Source organism: Macaca mulatta, chromosome 2, assembly GCF_049350105.2.
Source record: "Macaca mulatta isolate MMU2019108-1 chromosome 2, T2T-MMU8v2.0, whole genome shotgun sequence".
Classification (NCBI taxonomy): Eukaryota; Metazoa; Chordata; class Mammalia; order Primates; family Cercopithecidae; genus Macaca; species Macaca mulatta.
Genome location: NC_133407.1, coordinates 61,413,806 through 61,440,434, shown reverse-complemented (window position 1 = coordinate 61,440,434; position 26,629 = coordinate 61,413,806). Strand labels below are relative to the sequence as shown.

General features: G+C 35.4%; 1 protein-coding gene and 1 pseudogene across 15 annotated transcripts in view; one reads left to right on the top strand and one right to left on the bottom strand.

Moving 5' to 3' along the window:
• The window catches only part of RSRC1 (arginine and serine rich coiled-coil 1), a 411,683-nt gene that overhangs the window by 249,882 nt on the left and 135,172 nt on the right, over positions 1-26,629 (bottom strand). The gene's annotated exons all lie outside the window — the stretch shown is intronic.
• On the top strand, positions 2,777-3,731 carry LOC106997066 (large ribosomal subunit protein eL15 pseudogene; annotated as a pseudogene).

Sequence of the window (26,629 nt, the reverse complement as noted above, 5' to 3'; positions counted from 1 at the left end):
TTAATTTTTAATACCAGTGTATAACAATCATATCAAAATCAGAAAAGAATAGAAAAGGAGCCTTCAAATGTCCTTTTTAAGGCACAGTGAAGTGTGGACTATTTTATCAAATTAAATGGCAATTCATTGTGCTTATTATACAATGGCACTAGAGTTGTGCTGGAAAAATAGCATATATGTTGATTTTTAAAAATAGTATATACTTGACATGACACTCTTTACAGTATTTCCAACTCACAGGAAAGCAACAGTACAAAAAAATAGAATATTTAAAATGGAATATCTCATCACAGCAGAATTTCTTCACAAAAATAAAAAAAAAAAATGAGTTTCTGAGTGGTGCATTTGTCAACCAATCAATGAAAGCCATTTACCAAAGATGACTTAATTAGTGTTCTACTGCAGTCAAAGAAATGTGTCCAGAGAAAATAAACTTGCTTAAAACTATTAGACTTTCAGCAAGAACAGTTGTTCAAACTGTTGAAGACACAGGGAGTATCATCAATATGTCCAATGAAGAGATAAGGCAAATGAGTTCAAGTGGTTTTGCTTGGCTCTTCATGAGCCAACAGACGTCAGAGATACTGCTCAGTTGTTTATTTGAGGAGTCAATGCTGAATGTGAAATAACTTAAGAATTAGCCTCCATGAAAATTATGAATAGAACATGAGAATATTTTCAACAAAATTGAGAAAACACTCATTCAGTACAACCTGATGTGGAATCTGCTAAGATGTGTTACATATCATGGTAGTTAACAATAGAGAGCCGAAAGAGGCTTAGTTGGACAAATCTACAAAGCTTGTGAAAATGTAAGTCTGTGAAAATTTAAAGCCTACAGTTATTCACTGTATTATTCATCAACAAATACTTTGTAAAAATATCTGAATGCAAAATGTGGTATTCAACCAGAAGTGTCAACAATGAACCTCACTTGCTCTTGTGGACTTGTCCATTGTTGGTTGTATGATTTTTTTTGACAGATACAGACGCTGAATATCCTGATTACTCCAACATATGGCAGCAGTTTGATGTCTTAACAGTGGTAGAGTCTAATTGTGATGTTTCACATAAGGGATCAATACTGAAATTTTCTGACTGAGAAGAACCCCCTCAACCACTTTTATCCTAAACCACTTTTAGCTTCAGCAGCAGACATAAAAAAATGCATGTTGTACACATGTACCCTAGAACATAAAGTATAATAAAATAAAATAAAATAAAATAAAAATGTTCCTTAGCTGGGCACAGGGGCTCATGCCTATAATCCCAACTACTAGGTGGAAGCTGAGTGAGAGGATTGCTTCAGTCCAAGATTTCCAAAGGCTGCAGTGAGCCATGACCCTGCCACAGCACATAAGCCTGGCCACAGAGTGAGACCCTGTCTCTAAAACAAAAATAAATAAATAAATAAAAATAAATTTTAATGAGCTCAACCTAAAATTACAAGGCAAAATGGTGCCTATATGCAAAATTCATACCACAGTAAAGCCATTTCAGTAATAACTGATTTTGCTTGAATCACAAAGTAATGTCAAACTGCTTTATATACTTCCCATGCTGTCAAAATTAAAAGAAGATATTCATTCCGACACACATTTCAAGGAGTGTTTTTTGACCTCACATTACAGTTCCAGCAGTATTCTTCTGCCCTTAATGCAAGTGCAAAGAAAATTTCCATATTCACAAATCCACTTAACTGCACAACTGAGGAGCTTCTACTTCAATTGGAAGTGATTAATCTGCAATATAATAACTAAAAGACAAAAATCAAGAAAAGAATCTAACGGAATTTTATAAATGCCTTTCAAGCAATGAACATGATCACAGATTGCAACCAAATTTGGCAATACCTATCTGTGTGAAGACATTTTCAAAGATGAAATGTTTAAAATCTCATTACAGATTAGCATTAAAAGATAAATGTTTGTAATCAATTCTGATAACAAGGAACATTAATTTAGAACCCTAATCAAGTAAAGTGCTAAGTCCCCAAAAGGAATTCCATTTTAAAATTTATGCATTTTAATTACAAAAAATTTTGCTAAATAATTATTATTACACTTTGAATTTTGTCCAAAAACTGTGGACATTTATTTTTTCTCATTATAGATTTATGTTTACAGGATACCTTCAATTTTGCCTCTTAGCCCACAAAGCCTAAATATATATATACTGTTTAGCCCTTTGCTGAAAAAGTTTGCTGATATCTGGTCTGAATCATTTGAATTCTAATTGTGTTCAATTTATATATCCATATGAGTCAAATATATGAGTCAAAATATATGAGTCAAAATATATCCATTTTTGACTTTAGGAAATGGGGGGATAGGAAGCCAGAGGCAAAAAGAGATGAGTTGTTTTCTTCTCATTTTGATATCTGCATGACAATCACTAAGATAAATATTGATAGCATTTCAAAATCTAAATGACAGATATAAGTTAATAAATAACATGCAACAAAATACAAAGGAGAGCTAAATCTAAAAGTTGAGAATATCATCAACTTCTTCCATCTGCTTTTAGTCTGCTATCAAAAAAGGTAATATTGTATTAATTTTAGGTAATAAAAATACTGGTCAAAAAACTAAGGAAAATGATTATTTAAAAAAATAAATAAACTAAAGTATAGGACCAATAAGAAAAATACTAAAAGAGACAAATTTTGTCTTCCACAGCATCAATTCAACTCTTTACAAACTGAGAGTTTGAGAAAAATGGGGTAACATGAAAAAAGATAAATGTTAATTATTCTATCTAAAGGCTAACGTTGGTGCCTTTCTGTCTGGCGGCAGCCATCAAGCAAGCCAAGATGGGTTCATACAAGTACATCCAGGAGCTATGGAGAAAGCAGTCTGATGTCATCATGTGCTTTCTTCTGAGGATCCACTGCTGGCAGTACCGCCAGTTCTCTGCTCTCCACAGGGGTCCCTGCCCCATCCGGCCTGATAAATTACGCAGACTGGGCTACAAGGCCAAGAAAGGTTACGTTATATATAGGATTCGTATTCGCCGTGGTGGCTGAAAACGCCCAGTTCCTAAGGGTGCAACATATGGCAAGCCTGTCCATCATGGTGTTAACCAGCTAAAGTTTGCTCACAGCTTCAGTATGTTGCTGAAGAGGAGTGAGCTGGACGCCACTATGGGGCTCTTAAGAGTCCTGAATTCTTACTGGGTTGGTGAAGATTCCACATAGAGATTTTTTGAGGTTATCCTCATTGATCCATTCCATAAAACTATCAGAAGAAATCCTGACACCCATGGATCACCGAACCAGTCCACAAGCACAGGGAGATGTGTGGGCTAACATCATCTTCAGGCCAAAAGGGCCGTGGCCTTTGAAAGAGCCATAAGTTCCACCACACAATTGGTGGTTCTCACCAGGCAGCTTGGAGAAGGTGCAATATTCTCCAGCTCCACCGTTACCACTAATATAAGTAAAGTTTGTAAAATTCATACCTAATAAACTATTTAGGGCAGTCATGTCTGCTTACAGGTGTTATTTGTCCATTAAAGCTAGTCTGCAGATTACTTCATGAATGTCAAATTAAGAAAGTTAAAGTGCAATAATGTTTGAAGACAATAAGTGATGTTGTATCTTGTTTCCAGTAAGATAAACATTTTTGTCTTTGCTTTATCTTACTAGGGAGTTATATGTCAGTGTATAAAACATACTGTGTAGTATGATAGGTTTAAAATAAATTCTTTAAAAAAGGAGTACTGAAACTAGCCCTGTAGATTTGTCTGGTGCATGTGATGAAACCTGCAGCTTTATTGGGGTGATGGCAATGTTCTGCTGGTTTACTTTCAAGTGGCTGAGTTTTTCACTTTGGCAGGTACAGACTTTTTAAATTGGGCTTTGCTTTAAAAATTGTAGGGTGGGAGGAGGACATCTTAACTATGTCATGATTATATTTAGAAAATTACGGGGACAAATCGGGGTTAGCCTGAGGAAAACTGCCTCAGTCTCCACAGTACCATTTTAAGTTCACATAAAAGGTGAAAGCTCCTGGTTCGGTGCCATGGCTTCATGGCATTCAATGGTTAGTGGTAATGGTATTAACACTAGTATGTTTTGAAACTGAATGTTAGATAAAATTATCAGTCTTAAGGTTGGTAAGCCAGCAATCAATATGCTAGGGTGGGAAGCTGGTGAGCCAGTGGCTGTTAGATAAATACCTTTAAAGTGTGAGCTTAGAAGTCAACCTTAAAATATGTAACCGTAACACTAATTTGTGATCATTATGAAACCCTTCAGTCACATTCAGGGGAAAGTAGTTGGCTATAAGTACCTCATTCTTATTCAGTCTTAAAAACATCTTGGTTACCCACTGTGTCTACTCCCATAGGCTACAGAAAAAGTCATACAAGTGCATGGTTTCCAACCGTATGTGTTTTCTGCAGTTATTTCTCTTGTTCCTGGCCAAACTACCCTAAAAATCCTTACCATTCCACAAAGTTGGGCCAACACTTATGCATCCACTTTCAGTGAAAGTATACCACCACTTCCATCATGTCTTCCAGGAGACTAGGCTACTGCTTTCCAGGGTGAATTTGAGTGTGAAGGAAATGTAGACAAGGAATTGTCCAATTCTAAATTCTGACTTTGCTGACTTAATTTAAATGCTTGCTTCTCTGAACCAATTTTCTCCTATCTTCTCTAGGGGTTTCAAAAGGCTTAGTTAATTGATTTCCAGGAAATACTCACAGCAAGTTCATAAAAGTTCTTGAGACCTAAATTTCTTCTCAAAAAAAGAAAAGATCTTAAGTCATACATTTTGATTGTGTAGAGGTTGTTCAACTACAGGAATAAATGTCTATTAAACTAAAAAAAAAGAAAAAAAAAGACTAACAGCAAAATCAGAAAGAAACATTCCAGTACAGTGGATAAAAATGACTTTTTCTTCATTAATTAAAGATATTTTAGCATAATGTTGAATAATCAGTTTTACAGGCATCGAATTTTTATAGAACAGGTTATATGAAATCCCAAACATGTTCTCAACACCTCAGCATACCCCTAAAATTCACTGTTCTAAACGTTAAAAACACTGTTTAAATCTCATTCATTAAACGGATACTCTTTATCTATTAAAGAATACGTAAACAGAAGTCTTTAAAATACATAAACAATGCCAAATGGCTTCAGTTTGCAAATGGGCAACACTGAGGAAGCCCTCTGAATGTTTCAATTTTAAGTTATTTTATAGGGTCATTACCATGTTTATGATAAAATTTTTAACACTTAAATCTGCATAGTGTTACACTATAAAAACAACAACGATACATTTCACAAAGCTTAATACAGTTAGCAAACATGACTCAAGCAACTACCATGAGAAAGAGAGAGCCTGAGAGAGTGAGAGTAGGAGTGAGAGAAAGACAGAAGGAGAGAGAATGAATGGAATCCAAAGATTGAATATTAAGAAATGTCCCTGCTTGCTTCTCAACTGATTCTACATATTTTCCCTCCGAGATTATTATCATGTTTTAACTCAAAGAAAGTAGACCTAGGGTAATACTTATTTAGTATGGTGATGCTTATCAGACCTTAGAAGCACACTGACATTTTTATAAAGGTTCTCAATATATCATATCAATATAATACATGTTTTGAACGGCTAGACTTCGTATTACAGGAAATAGGCCTCACTGCTAATATTCATACTGAAAAGCCATTGTGGTAGAAGGGGGGATAATTTATCCATGAGTTCCGTATTTTATTAAGATTTACACAACATAAGAAAATATAACTGCTTACAAAGAAAAAAGAAAATTGACTTTCAGAACCTTACATTTTGAATCCATAAATAACAATTAAAAGATATTTAGCTTATCTCCACAAGAAGATGAATCTGTATGTATATATGTATGTGTGAAGACCTTTATGAATGGAAAATGTGTATGATTTAGACTAGGGCTAGGTATGTTTACTACCTTGAACATTTAATACTAAATGGAATCTACAAGTTTTAACTATATTAATCCTCCAATAATAAAAACTATCTGAACTAATAAAACAAAGTTCCAGGTTTATAAGTTATACATTAACAATGCATTGAAATTGCCATACATCATTGAGATGATTCCTGAATATAAACAGAACCATTAAGACAGAGGAGATTAAAACCTGCATATTAATTTCCACTAATATCAGAAGATAAAAACACAAAAACAGGTTCTTTTTTTTAACCTCTCAAAAGCTAGTACTCATAGTTAAATAAGACAATGTCTTTATTCTCATATATACCAGGTTTTAGTAAAGGGGAACAATGTTTCCAATATATTCTCCTTTAGTTCAGAAAAAACACATTTATAAACAGTTGGAGGAGGAGAAGGAGGAAGGGATAATAAAATAAATGGGTAGAAAATGTAAACAACTGATAAATCTATGTAAAGGGTATATGGGAGTTTCTTGTACTATTCTTCAAACATCTCCAGAGTTTGAATTTACATCAATAGTTATCAAGGGAAATAAAAGTTATTAAATTTAGCCAAAAGTTTCAGTTTTTACTAACTACAATATTCTCTTTGCAACTATTTTCTATTTCTTGAAAGCCCATATAATCTTCCTCTACACCCAATTACTACTGTACTTAAATTAATCAAATTTAATTCTGGAAAAAACAATACTAGTCTTAAAAATTTTTTTGAAAAATGTAAGATTAAAAACTTCTACACAAAGAATAATCTCCAAAAGAAAAGATGCAAATAAAATGACTATAATAATCTTTTGTTTTTTATTTGCAAGTATAAATCGGAAGAAAAACAAAAGCCTGGAACATAGCATCTGTCATATCAGAATATAAAAAGATGATCCTGGCACAAAATGAAAAAGCTCTAATTCATTTGCAAATCAAGCCTGCCGGTTCCATTTCAAGCTGGCGGTAACTGTCAAGAGTTAACAAGATAATCACTTTCAATCCTGCCTTCAATGGTACATTACACTGTTATTCCATTCAATAAGGCCGTTCTTTGGGGCACTAGATGAATGGTTTTCATTTCTAACTCACACAAAAAGTTGTGTGGGGAAAAAATCCACGGGGCTTAAGAAAGAAATCCCTTTATGGGCATTTATCTGCCGGTACTTGCTTTTAGGCAAAATGAGATATTTTGAAACATCAGTGTCCATTCACTTCCTCTATTCCTTTAGGCCCTTAATCCGTTGGAAAAAAAAAATTGGCACATGAGAAAAGTGCAAAAGCAATTTCATTTTTAAAATTATCAATGCACATTAAACAAAAATTATTTAAATGATTCTATGCAAATACAATGCTATTATACTCAAAAGACTAATATTAACCAATCTCCTCCTTATCTCATGGTAACCCATGTAACTTTCTTAGATTACTCACCTATACTCTGGGTGAAATGCAGGTGCTTAAAATTTCATATTTAATTCTTGTTGTGTTCATAATGACTTGTACACCTCAAAAGGTTAAAATACCTTTCCAAATTATTACTAGTTCAATGAAAATGAATTTTAGATAGATGTTATCTTTATAATGCATTTATCAAAAAGCATTATAAAAGTTTTTACTATTTCATGATGTAATTTAATTTGACAAACAAATGTAGGTAAGATAGCTATATAATTATTTTTGCAAAAATATTGAAACTATATATTAAAATATATATATGTTTGCTTCATACAAAAAAATAGAGTGCAAAGACTTATATGCATCTACCAGTAATAGACAATTAGGCCATCTTTAAACTATAGTCTATGAGAGTAAAAGAATATTAAAATCTCTACTCTGCTCATGCAGGCCTATATCCATCAAATCCATCCGACATCAGTGTAAATTTATAAGAACCATCTGTGTATGGATCACAACTTATTATTCAAGTCTATTTAACAATAGTAACAATTAATCTTTCCCCACCTACTCCCTCAATTCAGGAAATAATATTGCTATATATTGCCTATGTAAATCATAATCTCCAGCCAAGACTTTTAATCCTTTTATAATCCCTTATTAGAGGAAAATGTGGATTTTTAAAACTCATAGTACAAATGTCCTATGAAGGACTTAAAGTCCTTCTAAAAATCTTTACTTCAAAAAAATTAGTGTATTTTGTATCCAAAGGCTTTAAGAAGTTAGAACATTCATGTTTATGACTACAAAGGCTACGCATGTAAATTTTAAAATTCAGATGATTTCATGAATTCAATATGACATGGGGATAATCCTTTTATAAAAGGGAGAAGTCTTTCTGAGGCAGCCTAAGTTCACCCAATTCTTTCAAGTTCCAGTATGACTAATCATTTATCCTCCAAAAGGTAAAAATTATCCCTATTCTTAAAATAAATTGTAAAAAGATGGAGAAAAAAAATGTATGGGAAAATAGTTCAGAAAGTTTTACATTATCAGATAGACTTGATCACTAATATTTAAATTTTAGATTAATAATCTAAACTTTGTCATTGTGAATAAATTATAATGAATCTGTATATTTTAAAGTCCTTATAAAATTTAAGCTATAGCAGAAAACCAGGAAACTTAAAACATCAATGCCTATGCTTAAATCTACTGTATTTTTTAAAAAGCTTGCATGATATTATAAAATGACAATAATGTTAAGAAAACCTTACTCTCTTCCAAATTTTAAACCCTTGGTACCAAACATGTTAACACACCAAGTAAACAGTGAGTATTATGGTATACTCAATAAATTACGATGGAAATACATGACTACAATGTGTAAAACCATTCTGTGACATTACAAATTCCTAAAGAACCCTACAAACACAAAGCTACTGGCAGAGCACAATTCCATTAGAGCTTAGTATTGTGAATGAGTCCCCATACAGGGTGAGGACACTAAAGTCACCCTATCATCAGGGTACCCTATCCTTTTGTTGGGTTCCAAGATCATGGTTTACTCAGGAAGTAGAAATGTTTGATTTTTCAGCTTCAAGCTGCCCTGCTGCAGACTCTTTCCATTATTAGATCCCTGGGGTTAGCTTTAAACAAACACAGCAGCAAAGGCAGCAGGGAGTATGATGGATCTATACATCAACATTGGAACAGCAATGAAGAGTGCTGGAGGAACAGCACAAGCCTTGGACAAAAGCTTTACCGAGAGTCACAAGTGGGTTCCAACAAGCAACCTGGTGTCTTGAATTATGTATGCAGTTGCTCCTATCTGTTACTCACACTGATACCAGGAAACAAAATCTTCTGTCTACAGAAATACAGCTTCTAACTTACAGGGATATCTACTAACATAGTAAATATTTGCTTTCAATTTCTTCAGTTAAAAGAAGTTCTTCATAAATTACATTAGAAGCCAAGAAATGTTTTCTTGTTGTTCTTGTTCTGGTATCTTCAAGATATCAAAAGAAACAAAAAAACGGAATAACTCTTTAAGAAAGGTAAAATAAGAAATCTGTTTTCTGGGCCAAGCACCTATAATCCTAACACTCTGGGAGGCCAAGGCAGGTGGATCATGAGGTCAAGAGATCAAGACCATCCTGGCCAACATGGTGAAACCCCGTCTCTACTAAAAATACAAAAATTAGCTGGGTGTGATAGCACATGCCTGTAGTCCTAGCTACTTGGGAGGCTGAGGCAGGAGAATCGCTTGAACCCGGGAGGCAGAGGTTGCAGCGAGCCGAGATCGCGCCACTGCACTTCAGTCTGGTGACAGAGCGAGACTCTGACTCAAGAAAAAAAGAAAAAGAAATCTGTTTTCTGAAAATACTAAAAGCATGGTAGTGGGGAAAATAAACTTCATTATCAAATGAGTAAGGCAGAAGGGAGATAAACTTATTAGCATGTAGGAATGAAATATTTAAAAGGCTTTCAAAATTTGAGAATATGATAAAACTTCATGAAGATTCTCATATATCATACACCATAAACTAACATTAGTTATATTAACTTGCCACAAAAATTTAAATGAAGCAAACGAATGAAAGAATTTTGTAAATATCATTTAGACACCTACTTGGATATTTTAAACATATCTGAAATGAATGCCCATATTCATAAAGAGGTCCTAAAAACCAAAGTAGTATTTTAAAAGGTGAACAACATAACAATTAAAACTGGAAATTAACTGTCAATTCAGCGAGAAAAAAATCAAATGATCTATTACTCTATAAAAAGTTTCTCAACCTTAATGATAACATTTGAGAAATAAAAATCAAAATAATATCCTTTATTTGCTGCCTACTCAAGCAGCAGAACTTTAAGGTTATAATCTTTTTCAAATTGGTTGTGGGGAGATGACAGTCTCATATAATTGTGTATTTTCAGTGAAAGATAAATACCTCAAATAATATATTATTGATATTTAAAATAAAGAAAGTCTACTATTAACAAAAATGTTCAAGAATTTCATGCATTTATAAATGATCTGCAATAGAGATATAAATCTAAGCTTTAGTATAAAAATTATTTCAAGTCATAGTATCTTTAAAGGTTTTGTTTTAATGTAACTTAAAATTAAAATTAAGACTAATAGTGAAGGAGTGGCAGAACAAAACTGCTGACAGAAAACAACTATAATAACTAAGTAACATAGTAAAACAATGTATTTATGGACACCAAACAGAATCCAAAAAGCCACCACAAATAGTCTAATCACAAAAATCTCACCTGGAAGTGAAGAGTTACTGTTATATTTATTGTTTTATTATTTTCTGGTGTTGGGGCACTCCTATGGCTATGGCTGCAGAAACACAATAGCAGAAAACCCCAGCCTTTGGGCTCAAGGTTCCAGAATCAGAATTCAGGGCTAAAAGAACACAAAAATGTAAAATGGAAATGCAGGCAGGAAGAGAACCACAGAAAGAGTATGATCCAAATCTGAATACAAATTATGTCAAAACTCTTGACTAACAGCTAAATTACACATACTTGGGGGAAATTTTCAGGGAATCCAGCAAAAAAGTAGCCAGAGATTAGAGAGAAATATACTTTTGATTTTTTTTTAATTAAGTGTATTAACCAAATATGTACATCTCTGGTGGTAGAAAGGTGAAGAAGAATGAACTTGAAGTATCTGAGGACACATTGTAAACTGATAGAGCAGCTGAAAATGAAGCAATCAACCACAGCAGCAAAACAGAGTGAGCTCTACCTCTACTTAAATTCTTAGCTGACAATAAAATTACATAGAAACAGGAAAGACTATGCCACACGGCCAGTCTAAAAATATAACAATGGGAAGCCCTAATGGTACAGAAATATTAGATAGTACCTATAGTTAGAAAAGGACCTTTATAGTTTCCGGTTAGAAAAGTACAAAAATAAAACAATAATCCCAAAGAGAACACAGCTGAATCCAGAGTGGCTATGTTTTTTTAAGCCCCCATAAACAGCATAAGAAAAGAGTAAATTAAAACTATTAGTGAACCAGATATTAGTTTTATCATATAAATATTTATTGGCAGCTATTATAAATTGTTTAAATATTGAAGGAAAAATAGTGTCAGTGAATGGATGGGTCTCATCAGAGATATGGAAACTATACTTTTTCAAAAAGAAAATTCTAAAAGTAAAAGCAAAATACTAAAAAACTCATGAAATGGGCTCAAGAAAGAAAAGAGAAAAAAAAAATCAGTGAACGTAAAGAAAGACCACCATAAGTTACTCAATTTGGAGCACAAGAAAAAAAATTTTTAAAAATGAAGAGGACCTCATGAGATCTGTAGGACAATAGCAAGTGGTCAAACATATGTGTAAGGTCCACCAAGAGAAAAAGAACAAATGAACAAACAGAATATCTAAAGAAATAATAGCAAAAAATTCCCAAATTTGGGGAAAAACACTTATTTACACAGACAAAAAGCTCACTGAAAAGTGAGCTTTTCAGTTTGGCTACACACGAACAAAAATCACTCTTACACATGACAGTCAAACTTCTGAAAGCCAAAGATAAAAAGAAAACCTGGAAAGAGGCCAGAGAACAAAGATGCAATTATAAGATTACAGCTAACTTTTCATCAGAAACTATGAAAGCCAGAAGACAATGGAACAACTAATTCAAAGTGATGGGCAAAGAAAAAAATTGTCAATCAAGAATACATACATATTTGAGTGGCAGCAAAATCTATCATTCAAAACTGAAGGTGAAAAAGGCTGGGCATGGTGTCTCATGTCTGTAATCCCAGTACTTCGGGAGGCCAAGGCAGATGGATCACTTGAGCTCAGGAGTTTGAGATCAGCCTGCGCAACATAGTGAAATCCTGTCTCTACAAAAAATACAAAAATTAGCCGGGCACAGTGGTGTGTTCCTGTAGTCTCAGCTACTCAGGAGGCTGAGGCAGGAGAATCGCTTGAGCCCAGGAGGCAGATGCTGCAGGGAGCCGAGATCATACCACTGCACTCCAGCCTGGGCAACAGGAGTGAAACCCTGTATCAAAAAGAGGGGAAAAAAAGAAGGTGATATAAAGACACTTTTGTTTAGGATAAATATAATGGGATAAATTAAAGTAGAATGGAATAAACTAAAGATGCATTTTAACAGGTTAAGTTTAAGTTGTAATTTGTAGAGGAACAACTAAAAATAAAACAAGGTGATACAACTTTAAAATCAATAAAGAAATTAAAACATAATGTTAAAAAGTATAAACTACATCCAACAACTGCCAAGAAACTCACTCTTTTCAAGTATCAAATGTAGAACACTAAAAGAAATCAATATATTTCAAAAGACTGTCTTACAAAGCATACTTTGAGAATACAACAGAACGAAATTAAAATTCATCAACAATAAAACATCTACATAAGCTCAAAATATATAACAATTAAAAATAGTGCTTACAGAAACTTTATAGCCTTACATGTTTTTACTGGAGAAAGAGATCCACATTAATAATCAACTTTTCTCTTTCAGTAGCTATAAAAAGATCAAAGTAAACCTAAAGTGAGGAGAGAGTAAGAGAAAAAATTAAAGAGAAAAAATGATGAAAAAGAAAACAGACTACAGAGAAACAGTAAGATTCTCTGTTTTTCCAAGAACAAACACTATTAATTTTGATAAATCACCTTTAAAAATCAACTGCTTCATAGCATAATATTCATACTGTACTATACTGTTGGTATGGATGAAATAACAGATACATAGATAAATAAAACAGAATGCAAAGACCAGAAAAGGACTCACATATATAGGAAATTTACTTTTGCTATATTATCAAGGCATCAATGGGAATTCAATCAAAATGGCAAAGTGTTTTAAAGGTGGCACTGAAATAAATGGCATCTGTATATGACCAAAAAAATCATCCCTACCTCACATCATAAGCCAAAATGATCATAGACATAAATGTAGAAACTAAGCCTATAAAGCTACTAGAAGAAAATCTTTGTGGCCTTGAGGTAGACGAGGTTTTTAGCAAACATCAAGAATGAAAAAAGCCGATAAGCTGCAATTTATCAAAAGTAATAGCTTTTTAAATTGTTAGCTTGCAAGTAGGGGAACAAATGTAACACCTTTTGTTCCTCAAAAAGCATACTTAAGATTGGAGTAAATTTTTTTTTTTTTTTTTTTTCAGACAGAGTTTCACTGTTGTCACCCAGGCTGGAGAGCAATGGCATGATCTTAGCTCACTGCAACCTCTGCCTCCCAGTTTCAAGCAATTCTCCTGCCTCAGCTTTCCGAGCAGCTGGGATTACAGGTGCCTGCCACCAGGCCCAGCTAATTTTTGTATTTTCAGTAGAGACAGAGGTTCACCATCTTGGCCAGGTTGGTCTCAAACTCCTGACCTCCGGTGATCCACCCACCTCAGCCTCCCAAAGTGCTAGGATTACAGGCAAGAGCCACTGTACCCGGCCTGGAGTAAAATTTTAAATGTGTCAACACATTGACACTTCTGCCTGGAACAACCAAAACCAGCAACAATAAGAAAAAAATTCCAAAATGTATTTTTTTAAAGTTGTGCAAGATCCTGGAAATTAGGCAACAAAAAAATAGTAACTACTGAGAGTTAAGAAACAAATGTATGAAGGCCTATAATTACAGGTCCCAGTGCAAAAAAGGAGAACTCAAGTAGAGCTTGGCAAACTCCTTGATTTGCAGAGTCAGCGCTGGCAGTCCAGGGAGACCAAGGCAGTTAGAGTTCACAAGACAGAGTATGGCAGATGAGAGCAGCACAGAGACAGATCAGGGAAATCTTCAAATAGTCAGCAAAGTACTAATCAGCGCATGCCTGTAAAGGCAAAAGAAAACACAATTTCAAAGAACTGGAGATCACTGCCTGGTGGTCATACTAAGTGAGAAATAGTGCCCATTCCAACAAGCCAGGCAGGAAAAACTCATAACTCATAAGGCATAGGTTAAAATATCCAGGACGTTCATGCCTCAGTTGTGGGGAACAGTTAGCACTACATTGAGCACCACTCCACACCCACCAAACAAATCAAGACTTAAGGGCACAAAACTGTTTCCAAGGAACTTAGCTGCATCTCAGAACAAAGTTTAATAATGTTCACAGGACTGAAAAACTATCCAGACAAATCCAGTAGAGTGGTTGGAGATTTCCAATACTCTCTCAATATTTGATAGAACAAGTGAATAGATAATCAGAAAGGACATAGTAGACGTGAACTTCACCATCAACCTATCTGACCCATTTTACACTTAGAGAACAGTTCACATAAGAACAGCAGAATACAAAACTTACTCAAACCATTCATCAACATAGAGCTATTCTAAGCCATAAAATGAGTCTAAATGCACTTAAAGGATTCAAGTTATACAAAGTATGCTTTCTGGCACAATGAAAGCAAATTAGAAATAGGTTACAAAAAGATATCTAGAAACTCTCCCAAAATTTGGAAACTATATGCCATGCTTCTAAATAACCCATGGAGAAATAACAAATCAAAGGAAAAATAGACATTATTTAAATTGAATGAAACAAAAACATAACACACCAGAATTTGTGGGATGCTGCTAAAGAAATACATGTATAGTACTAAATGCCTACATGAGAAAAGCTGAAAGGTTGCAAATCAGTTTTCAGCTTATACCTTAAGAAACTAGAAGAGGAGAACTAAACCCAAAGTAAGCAGTAAAAAGAAAAATAAAACAGTTCAAAGTGGAAAGCAATGCAATAGAATGCAGAAACATTACAGAGAAAAATCTATGAAAACAAAAGCTGGTTCTTTAAGCACATCAATGAAACTGACAAATTTCTAGCCAAACTAGTAAGAAAAAAGCAGTAACAACAAATTATTAATATAAGAAATAAAAGAGGTGACATAAGTATAGAGTCTACAGACACTAAAAGGATAAAAAGAGAACATCCTGAATAGCTTTATGTTTATAAATTCAACACCTTAGGTAACAGTTTAGGAAAGACACAAACTATCAAAACTCTCTCAAGAAGAAATTTTGTAAGCAATTTGATAAGACACTGAGTAGCAACTAATCTACTGAAGGAAGTGGATTTGTAGCTAAAAACCTTTCCACAGAGAAAACTCCAGGCCCAAATGGCTTCATGCCTAAGTTTTACCAAACATTTAATAATCAAATGATACAAATTCTCTACACACTCTTCCCAAAAACTGAAAAAGAAATATTTCCCAACTCATTCTTTGAGCCAGCATTACCCTGTCACTAAATACAAAGGAATTATAAGAAAATAAGACTGCAAAACAACGTTCTTCATAAAAACAGAAGGAAAAATTATAAACACAATATTAGCAAATCAAATGCAACAATATACAAAGAGAATGATATATCATGACCAAGTAGAGTTTTATACTAGAAATATAATGGTGCTTCACATTCAAAACTCAATCAGTGTAGTTCCCCATATTAACAATCTAAAAAGATAAGCAGTATAATCGTTTCAGTAGTCAAACAGAAAGCATTTGACAAAACAAAACAACCATTTCCTAAAAAAATTCTCAGCACACTAGGACTAAAAGGGCACTTCCCCAACCTATCAAAAGGAATCTACTAAAATTATCTTGATAACATCTTTCTAATAATAGAAAAAGACTGAATACTATCTAAGATCATAAGTAAGACATAGACAGGCATGCTTACTGCTTCTATTCAATGATGTGCTGGAAGTCTTAGCCTGAGCAATCAGACAAGGGAAAAACAAACGGCATCAAGACTGGGAAGAATTAAAACTGTCTTTATTACAGGCAATGTGATTATATATGCAAAAATTTCAATTTACAAAAAAGCTACTAAAATATAAGTGAATTTAATGAGATTGCAGGATACAAGGTGAATACACAAAATTCAACTGTATTTATGTATATCAGCAATAAGTAATCTGAAATTGAAATTAATATATATAAATTATTAATTTCAAAAATATGAAATACTTCAGGAAATTTGTAAATGTCAGAGACCTTCTAAAGTATATGCTACAAAATATTGGTGAAAAAAATTTTAAAGACCTCAATAAATAAAGACATACCTTGTTACTGGGCTAAAAGATTCAATATTACTAACATGTCAATTCTCCCCAAACTGATCTACAGACTCAATTCAATCCTAATCAAAATCAAAGCGGGATATTTTATAGAAGTTAAGATGATAATAAAATTTGTATAGTAATACAAAGAACTTAAGACAGTCAAAAGAACTTTGAAAAGAGAATTAAGTTGAAGAGCTAAGACTACATGATTCCAAGAACTTCAGTGGAAAACAACAAAATGTCTAGAAATATACCCACACATTTGTGAACAACTGATTTTTTTACGAAGCTACAAAGGCAATTCAATAAAGATATTCTTGTCAACAAGTGATGCATAAAATACTAAATTTTAAATCTGTAAAAAAAAGAAAAAGTGAGCATTAACCATATCTCATACCATACTCAAAACTACCTCAAATAAACCATAGCCCTAAATGTCAAACTTAAAATGATAAAACTGGTAGAAGTAAACACAAGAAAATCTTTGGACCTTAAATTAGGCAAAGATATCTTAGATCAACACGAAACATATGACCTATAAAAGAACAAAGAAATAAATTAGATTTCCTCAAAATAAAAAAACTCAAAAGATACTACTAATAACCAAAAGAAAAGCTATGGCATATATCTGTTAAAGCAGCAGTTCCCAACCTTTTTGGCACCAGGAACCAGGTTTCATGAAAGACAATTTTTCCATGGATGGGGCTGGGCGGGGGTGGTGCAGAGAGCGGGTGTTGCAGAGTGGCAGAAGATATGGTTTCAAGATGATTCAAGTGAATTACAATTAATGTGCATAATATTTCTATTATTATTACATTGTCATACATAATGAAATAATTACATAACTCACCATAATGTAGAATTAATGGGAGCCCTGAGTTTGTTTTCCTGAAACTAGACAGTTCCATCTGGCAGTGATGGGAGACAGTGATAGATCATCAGGCATTAGATTCTCATAGGAGTATGCAACCTAGATCCCTCACATGTGTAGTTCACAATAGAGTTCATGCTCCTATGAGACTCTAATGCTGCCACTGATCTGACACAAGGCAGAGCTCAGGCAGTAATGCAAGAGATGGGGAGGGCCTGTAAATACAGATGAAGCTTTGCTTGCTACTCCACAACTCACCTCCTGCTATGCGGCCCAATTCCTGACAGGCCATGAACCAGCTGGGGACCTCTGTGTTAAAGTACTTGAATCCAGAATATATAAAGAACTCTTAAAACTTAGTCATAAGGGAAAAATAACCCAATACAAAACAACCAAAAGATTTAAACACACACTTCACCAAGGAATATATATAGGTGAAAAATAAGAACATGGAAACATGTGAAACATCATTAGTTATCAGAGAAATGTAAATTAAAGCCACGATGACACACCACTATATACCTATCAGAATGCCTAAAATTAAAAAGACTGACCATGCACAGTTTTGCTGAGGATGTGGAATAATTAGAACCCACATACACAGCGAGCAGGATTGTAATATGGAATAACCACTTTGGAAAATAACTTGGCAATCTGTTAAAAAGTAAAGCATAGAGGGGAGGCAGGGCAAGATGGCCAAACAGGAGCCTCCAGTGATCATCCCCCTGGCAGGAACAGCAAATGGAACAATTATCCACACAAAAAAATGCACCTTTGAATCAGGTAAGCAATGTAACAGTACCCAGTTTTAACACCACATTAAGGAAAGAGACACTGAAGAGAATAGGAAAATCACTTGAATCACCTACACCACCTTTCCCCTAACTCCCAGCAGCAGCCATGTGGCGCAGAGAGAATCTGTGTGCTTGGGGGAGGGAAAGCACAATGATTATAGGACTTTATGTTGGAACTCAGAGCTGCCCTATAGCAGCCAAAAGCAAAATGGGATAGAACTCAGCTAGGGCCCAGACAGGGAGCATTTAGACCAGCCATAGTGAGATGGGAATTAGAGTTCTGGCAAGCCCTGTCAATATGGGCTACAGTAGCCTGGGGTCCTAAATAAACTTGAAAAGCAGTCTAGGCCACAAGAACTGTAATCACTGGGCAAGCCTCAATGCTATGCTTGGCTCAGAGCCAGTGTAACTGAAATGCATGCAACCTGGAGACACAAGCCAGGACACCCAAGGAAGTGCTTGTCACTCCTCCCCTAATCCCAGGCAGAACAGGTGCAGCTCTGGAAGAGACTCCTTTCTGCTTGAGGGGAGGAGATGGGAAAGTACAGAGGACTTTATCTTGCAACTTGGATACCAACTTGGCCACAGCAGAATATGCCACCAGGCAGAATCCTGAGGCCCCCATTCCAGGCCGTAGCTCCCGGATGACATTTCTAGACATACCTGGGGAAGAAGAAAACCTGCTGTTTTGAAGGGAAAGACCTAGTCCTGGCAAGATTCATCATCTGTTAACTAAAGAGCCTTTGGGCCCTGAATAGTATGTGCTACAGGTCTTGGGTGAGACTCAGAGCCAAGCTGGCTTGCAGTGTAACCCAGTACATTCCGAGCTATAGTGGCTATTGGAAGACTCCTTCTTCTTGAGAAAAGGAGAAGAAAAGGAGTAAAGAGTACTTTGTCATGCAGCTTGGCTATCAACTCAGACACAATGGGGTAGAGCACCAAGTGGACACCTGGGGTCCCCAGTTCCAGGCCTTGAATTTTGGATGACATTTCTGGACTTGCCTTGGGCCACAGGGGACTCAACTTACCTGAAGAGAGAGACCCAGACCTGGCAACATTCACCACAAGCTGTTGAAAGAACCCCTGAACCTTGGGTGAACATTGATGACAGCCAGGCAATACTCACCATGGGCCTGCGGCAGTGAGGCCATAGGCTAAGACTCCTCAGCTTGAGAAAAGGGGAAGGAAGAGTAGAAAGGACTTTGCCTTGCAGCTTAGGTGCTAGCTCAGCTGCGGCAGAACAGAGAACTAAGTACACTACTAAGGTTCCTCGCTCCAGGTCCTGGCTCATGGACAGCATCTCTGGACCTGCCTGGGACTGGGGGGAACTCGCTGTCCTGAAGAGAAGGACACAAGCCTGGCTAGACTCACCACCTGTGGATTGTAGAGCCACTGGACCTTGAATGAACATACGCAGTAGCCAGACAGTGATCACCGCAGGCCATGCACAAGACCCAGTGCTGTGCTGAGTATGGGTCTGATCAAGCGCAGTCCCTGTAATAGTGGCCAGAAGGGTGTTTGTCACCCATCCCCCAATTCCAGGCAGTTCAGCACAGTGAGACACTCTTGTGAAAAGAAAGGGAAGAGAACAAGAGTCGCTGTGTGGTAATCCAAAAACTTCTCTTCCATCTTACCAAAGACCACCAAAGTAATACCTCTACGAGGCTACAAGAGTCACTGCGTTACTGGGCTTGGGGCACTCCCTAATGCAGATGTAGCTGCCATGATCAAAGACATAGATGGCAACACCCAAGTCCCTATGAATGCTCAGAAAGCCTCCACAAGAAGGATGAATACAAACAAGTCCAGACTGTGAAGACTACAATAATAATGCCCAGACACCGGTAAACATTTCAATGCCCAGACACCGATGAACATGCAGAAACATCAAAACATTCCAGAAAAGCATGGCCTCATCAAAGGAACTAAACAAGGTACCACCGGCCAATCCTGGAAAGACAGATATACATAACCTTGCAGACAGAATTCATAATAGCTATTGTAAGGAAGGTCAACGGAATCCAAGGTAACAAATACCAAGAAGAAATTCAGAATTCTATCAGCTAAATTTAACAAAAAGACTGCAATAATTTAAAAGAATCCAGCAGAAAATCTAGAATTGAAAAATGAAACTGACATACTGAAAAATGCACCAGAGTCTCTTAGCAGAACCAATCAAGCAGACGAAAGAACTACTGAGCTTGAAGACAGGCTATTTGAAAATACACAGTCAGAGGAGACAAAATTAAAAAAAAAAAATTAAAAAAAAAAAAAAAAACATGAAGCACACCTACAAGATCTAGAAAATAGCCCCAAAAAGGCAAATTTAAGAGTTATTGGCCTTAACGAGGAGGTAGAGAAAGAGACAGAGGTAGAAAATTTGTTCAAAGGGATAAGAAATAGAGAACTTCCCAAGCCTAGAGAAAGATACCAGTATTCAAGAACAAGAAGGTTATAGAACATCAAACAGATTTAACCCATAGACTACCTCAAGACATTTAATAATCAAACTCCCAAAGTAAAGAAAGAAAAGGATCCTAAAGGCAATAAAAGAAAAGAAACAAATAATAGGAAAAGGAGCTCCAATACATCTGGTGGAAACCTTACAGGCCAGAAGAGAGTGGCATCACATATTTAAAGTACTGGAAAAAACAAAACAAAACAAAAAAACAAACAAAAAAACCCCTTTTATCCTAGATAAAAGTTTTTGCTGGATATCCTAGATATCCAGCAAAAATATCGTACAAACATGAAGGAGAAATAAAGACTTTCCCAGACAAACAAAAGCTAAGGAACTTCATCAACACCACACCTAGACTACAAAAAAAAAAAGGGTAAAGGGAGTTCTTCAATCTGAGAGAAGAGGGCATTAATGAACATAAGAAATCACCCGAACGTTTAAAACTCACTGGTAATAGTAAGTACACAGAAAAACACAAAGTATTATAACACGTAACTGTGGTGTGTAAACTACTCATATCTTGAGTGCAAACACGAAAAGATGAACCTATCAAAATAACAACAACCTTCTAAATCATAGACAGTATAATAAGATAGCAATAGACACAACAAAAGGTTAAAAAGCGAGTAAGGGGATGAAGATAAGACATAGAGTTTGTCTTAGTTTTCTCTTTGTTTGTTTGTTTATGCAATTGATGCTAAGTTGACATCAGTTTAAAATAATGAGTTATAAGATATTATTTTCAAGCCTCATGGTAACCTCCAATCAAAAAACCTACAAGAAACACACAAAAAATAAAAGCAAGAAAATAAACCACCAAAGAAAATCACCTTTGCAAGAAGGAAGACACAAAACACCTAGAAAACAAATAACAAAATGGCCAGAGTAAGTCTCTATTTATCAATAAAAACATTGAATGTAAATTAACCAAACTCTCCAATCAAAAGGCATAGAGTGCCTGTGGATATAAAAACAATACACAATGATCTGCTGCCTACACGAAACACACTTCACTTATAAAGACATAGCCAGACTGAAAATAAAGGGATGAAAGCAGATATTTTATGCTAACAAAAAACAAAAAAGAGCAGGAATAACCATATGTATATCAGACAAAATCGATTTCAAAACTAAAACTAAAACAAGAGACAAAGTCATTATATAATGATAAAGAGGTCAATACAGCGAAAGGATAAAGCAATTGTAAATAAATATATACCAGTAAATAATAAAATGAAGGCAGAAATAAAGATGATCTTTGAAACAAATGAGAACAAAGACACAGTGTACCAGAATCTCTGGGGCATATTTAAAGCAGTGTGCAGAGGGAAATTTATAGTACTAAATGCCCACAAGAGAAAGCAGGAAAGATCTAAAATTGACATCCTAACATCACAATTAAAAGAACTAGAGAAGCAAGAGCAAACAAATTCAAAAGCTAGCAGAAGGCAAGAAATAACTAAGATCAGAGCAGAAGTGAAGGAGATAGAGACACACAAAAAGCCTTCAAAAAATCAATGAAACCAGGATCTGGTTTTTTGAAAAGATCAACAAAACTGATAGACCGCTAGCAAGACTAATAAAGAAGAAAAGAGAGAAGAAGTAAATAGACGCAATAAAAAATGATAAAGGAGATAACACCACCGATCCCACCGAAATACAAACTACCATCACAGAATACTATAAACACTTCTACACAAATAAACTAGAAAATGTAGAAAAAATAGATAAATTCCTGGACACATACACCCTCCCAAGACTATACCAGGAAGAAGCTGAATCTCTGAATAGACCAGTAACAGGCTCTGAAATTGAGGCAATAATTAATAGCCTACCAAACAAAAGAAGTGCAGGACCAGATGGATTCACAGCCGAATTCCACCAGAGGTACAAAGAGGAGCTGGTATCATTTCTTCTGAAACCATTCCAATCAACAGAAAAAGAGGGAATCCTTCCTAACTCATTTTATGAGGCCAGCATCATTCTGATACCAAAACCTGGCAGAGATACAACAACAAAAAAAAAAAAAAAAAAAAAAAAAAGAGAGACAGAGAGAGAGAGAATTTTAGACCAATATCCCTGATGAACATTGATGCGAAAATCCTCAGTAAAATGCTGGCAAACCGAATCCAGTAGCACATCAAAGAGCTTATCCACCACAAGTCGGCTTCATCTCTGGACTGCAAGGCTGTTTTGACATACATGCTGAAAAGACCTTCAGCAAAATTCAACAGTCCTTCATGCTAAAAACTCTCAATAAACTAGGTATTGATGGAACGTATCTCAAAATAATAAGAGCTATTTATGACAAACCCACAGTCAATATCATACTGAATGGGCAAAAACTGGAAGCATTCCCTCTGAAAACCGGCACAAGACAAGGCCCCACTCTCTCACCACTCCAATTCAACATAGTGTTGGAAGTTCTGGCCAGGGTAGTTAGGCAAGAGAAAGAAAAAAATGGATAAATTCCTGGATACATACACCCTCCCAAGACTAAACCAGGAAGAAGTTGAATCTCTGAATAGACCAGTAACAGGCTCTAAAATTGAGGCAATAATTAATAGCCCTTCAGTTAGGAAAAGAGGAAGTCAAATTGTCCCTGTTTGCAGATGACATGATTGTATATTTAGAAATCCCCAGTCTCAGGCCAAAATCTCCTTAAGCTGATAAGAAACTTCAGCAAGGTCTCGGGATACAAAATCAATCTGCAAAAATCACAAGCATTCCTATACACCAATAACAGACAGAGAGCCAAATCACGAGTAAACTCCCATTCACAACGGCTACAAAGAGAATGAAATACCTAGTAATCCAACTTACAAGGGATGTGAAGGACCTCTTCAAGGAGAACTATAAACCACTGCTCAATGAAATAAAACAGGACACAAAAAAATGGAAGAACATTCTGTGCCCAAGAATAGGAAGAATCAATATCGTGAAAATGGCCATACTGCCCAAAGTAATTTATAGATTCAATGCCATCCCCATCAAGCTACCAATGAGTTTCTTCACAGAATTGGAAAAAACTACTTTAAAGTTCATATGGAACCAAAAAAGAGCCCGCATTGCTAAGACTATCCTAAGCAAAAAGAACAAAGCTGGAGGCATCACGCTACCTGACTTCAAACTATACTACAAGGCTACAGTAACCAAAACAGCATGGTACTGGTACCAAAACAGAAATATAGACCAATGGAACAGAACAGAGGCCTCAGAAATAACACCACACATCTACAACCATCTGGTCTTTTAAACCTGAGAAAAACAAGAAATGGGGAAAGGATTCCCTATTTAATAAACGGTGCTGGGAAAACTGGCCAGCCATATGTAGAAAGCTGAAACTAGACCCCTTCCATACACCTTATATAAACATTAATTCAAGATGGATTAAAGACTTAAATGTTAGACGTAAAAATATAAAAACCCTAGAAAGAAACCTAGGCAACACCATTCAGGACACAGGCATGGGTAAGGACTTCATGACTAAAACACCAAAAGCAATGGCAACAAAAGCCAAAATTGACAAATGGGATCTAATTAAAGAGCTTCTGCATGGCAAAAGAAACTACCATCAGAGTGAACAGGCAATCTACAGAATGGGAGAAAATTTTTGCAATCTACCCATCTGACAAAGGGCTAATATCCAGAATCTACAAAGAACTCAAACAAATGTACAAGAAAAAAAACAAACGACCCCATCAATAAGTGGGCAAAAGATATGAACCCACACTTCACAAAAGAAGACATTTATGCAGCCAAGAGACACATGAAAAAATGCTCATCATCACTGGTCATTAGAGAAATGCAAATCAAAGCCACAATGAGATATCATCTCACACCAGTTAGAATGACGATCATTAAAAAATCAGGAAACAACAGATGCTGGAGAGGATGTGGTGAAATAGGAATGCTTTTACACTGTTGGTGGGAGTGTAAATCAGTTCAACCATTGTGCAAGACAGTGTCGTGATTCCTCAAGGATCTAGAACTAGAAATACCATTTGACCCAGAGATCTCATTACTGAGTATTAACTGAAGGATTATAAATCATGCACACGTATGTTTATTGCAGCACTATTCACAATAGTAAAGACTTGGAACCAACCCAAATGTCCATCAATGATAGACTGGATTAAGGAAATGTGGCACATATACACCATGGAATACTATGCAGCCATAAAAAAAGGATGAGTTCACGTCCTTTGCAGGGACATGAATGAAACTGGAAACCATCATTCTCAGCAAACTATCACAAGGACAGAAAACCAAACACCGCATGTTCTCACTCATAGTTGGGAAGTAAACAATGAGAACACCTGGGTACAGGGCGGGGAACATCACACACTGGGGCCTGTTGGGGGCTAGGGGGCTGGGGAAGGGACAGCATTAGGAGAAATACCTAATGTAAATGACGAGTTGATGGGTGCAGCAAACCAACATGATACATGTATACCTATGCATCAAACCTTCATGTTCTGCACACGTACCCTACAACTTAAAGTATAATTAAATAAATTAATATATTAATATATAACAGCCAATGGAACACCCATATATATAAAGTAAGTGTTATCAGAGCTAAAGAGAGAAATAGATTCCAGTACAATAGCCGGAGATTTTAACACCCCAATTTCAGCATTAGACAGATCATGTAGAGAGAAAGTCCACAAAGAAACTTTGAACTTATGTGCACTATCCAGCAAATGGACCTAATTGATATTCACAGAAAATTTCATCTAATGGCTGCAGAACACTCTTCTCCTCAGCTCATGGAGTATCTCAAGGATACACTATGAAGCCACAAAACAAGTTGTAAAAATTTCAAAGACATTAGAATGATATCAAGTATCTTCACTGACCGCAGTAGAATAAAACTAAAAATCAAAAAGAAGAGGAATTTTGTAAACTATACAAACCATGGAAATTAGATGATACGCTTCTGAATGATGAGTGGCTCGATGAAGAAATTAAGTAGAAAAATTTAAAAATTTCATGAAACAAATAAAAATGGAAACACAACACATCAAAAATCTATGGGATACAGCAAAAGCAGTATAAAGAGGAAAGTTTATAGCAACAAGAATCTACATCAAAAAAAGCAGAAAAATTTTAACAAGCCAGTGATACATCATAAAGCAAAAGAAAAAGAAGAGCAAACCAAACCCCAAATTAGTAGAAGTAAGATTAAAGCAGAAATAAATGAAGTTGAAACCAAAAAACGTCAAAAAATCAATGAAAGAAAAAGTTCATTTTCTGAAAAGAAAGTCAATTAACAAACCTTTAGCCAGTCTAAGAGGAAAAGAGAGAAGAACCAAATCAATAAAATCAGAGAAGAAAAACAAGACACTACAACTGATACCACAGAAACTCAAAGGATCAATAAATAAAGGCTACTATGAGAAACTATATGCCAAGAAATTGGAAAACCTAGAAGAAATAGAAAAATTCTTAGACACATACAATCTACTAAGATTGAACCATGAAAAAATACAAAACGTGAACAGACCAGTATCAAGTAATGAGATCAAAATCATAATAAAAAGTCTCCCGGTAAAGAAAAGTCCAAGGCTCAATGGCTTCAATGCTGAATTTACCAAACATGTAAAGAACTTATTCCAGTCCTACTCAAATTTTTTCAAAAACTAGAGAAAGAAGAAATACTTTCAAGCCCATTCTATGAGGCCAGTATTACCCTGATACCAAAACCAGACAAAGACACATCAAAAGAAGAAAACTACAGACCAATATCCCTGATGAACACTGATGCAAAAATCCTCAACAAAATACTAGCAAACGGAATTCAACATAACATTAAAAAGATCACTCATCATGACCAAGTGAGATTTATCCCAAAGATGCAAGAATGGTTCAACATATGCAAATCAATTAATAGGATACATTATATCAACAGAATCATTTCAATTAATGCTGAAAAAACATCTGATAAAATTTAACATCCCTTCATAATAAAAACCCTCAAAAATCTGGGTATAGAAGGAAAACATCTCAATGTAATAAAAGCCATATATGACAGACCCACAGCTAGCATCATACTGAATGGGGAAAAACTGAAAGCCTTTCCTCTAACATCTGGAACAAGACAA